The sequence below is a fragment of the Aplysia californica genome, unplaced genomic scaffold (genome assembly GCF_000002075.1).
Source record: "Aplysia californica isolate F4 #8 unplaced genomic scaffold, AplCal3.0 scaffold00264, whole genome shotgun sequence".
Classification (NCBI taxonomy): Eukaryota; Metazoa; Mollusca; class Gastropoda; order Aplysiida; family Aplysiidae; genus Aplysia; species Aplysia californica.
Genome location: NW_004797534.1, coordinates 967,294 through 968,849, shown reverse-complemented (window position 1 = coordinate 968,849; position 1,556 = coordinate 967,294).

Genomic DNA, 1,556 nt, shown 5'->3' with positions numbered 1-1,556 from the left:
GTGTGTGTGTGTGTGTGTGTGTGTGTGTGTGTGTGTGTGTGTGTGTGTGTGCATGACAATTCCTCTGTATAGGCCTATATGTTGTGTGATGTGTCTTACGAAGGCCCCTTTCTGTATGCATGTACGGTCGCGTGCATGTATGTTTGTGTGTGTGTGTGTGTGTGTGTGAGTGTGTATGTACGTATGTACGTATGTACGTATATGTGTGTGCGTGTGCTCGTGCATGCGCATTTGTGGGTGATTTTGTGCGTTCTTTCAGTTTAGAATGGTTTTGGTTTTTTGTTGTTGTTTTTTTTTTACTTAAAACAGCTTGCTTTGGTGGAGTTTTTTGTGGGATTTTGTGTAAATCTATTGTTTTTGTTTTCATTTACTTAAATTGGGGGTTTTCTATTTGCATTTAGTTTCCTTTTTCCCCTTCTTTTGATTTATTCGTGGACGTTTTAATTTACTTGTTTATTCATAATTTTTCCTTCTTTTTGTCTGTATTATTCGTGTCCAACCACAAAGGAGCCGACTATTAGTACAACAAAAACCCATACATTCGAGTTGCATGAATGCAGTTTTGGACCTCCCCAGATTTGTTTTCGCTTTGATTTAGCCAGCAACAGGGTTTATTATAATTGGCTTTTTTAGTCTGCAAAACCAGTGTCGGCACTGCGGCCGCTGGGACATGGCTATACATTGTATACAGAAGTTAGGGGTTTCAATCAACGTGAGGTATGGTAGGCTTTAGCCTACAGTACAAATGTTTCCCTTCCGACTAGACGTACAACTAAACAGAAGCTTTGTTGATCTAGGCTATGTTTTTGTTTTGAAGGGTTTTTGAATAAAGTAGCAAACACCCACGAAAAAACAAACAAACCACCAAACAAACAAAAATCTACACAAAACAAGGACGATGGTGGCTAAATTCTAAAAGAGGTCAAGTGTAGTCCAGTCAACCGTGTGATTTTTTTTTCAGCACCTTATCCAGAGAAGAGTCTAGTGCCAGACCTTCGATCTGTGAAATTTCCACATACATTTTGAAAGCCCCTACATTTAAAAAGGCCTAGAACTACAGATACCAGTATACACAAACTTATGCCGTGGATACTTTTTGTTTGTTTGTTTGTTTGTTTGTTTATTTATTTATTTTTTACAGTAGGCTACACCATTGACAAGTGCAACTAAATTGGTAACTAGCTGTAGTTAAAAGAAGCATAACGTGTTAACCTGCAAGCAAAATAACTTTCTTCACATCAACGATTGGACTCGTTTTGTCATGGAAGGAAGGTATATAACTCAAGTAAATAAAATGTCCAAAATAAATTAGTACTGGTTAATTTCCTTGATTGAAGGCAAAAGGGCTAAACGCACGACTTTTTTCTTTCTATATTATATCTCCCCGTCTCCACGCGAAACATTAAAAATGTATATTACGATAAAATGTTTTTCTCTCTCTGTCTCTGTCTGTTTGTCTGTTTATCTGTCTGTCTGTCTGTCTGTCTGTCTGTCTATCTGTCTGTCTGTCTGTCTGTCTGTCTGTCTGTCTGTCTGTCTGTCTGTCTCTCTCTCTC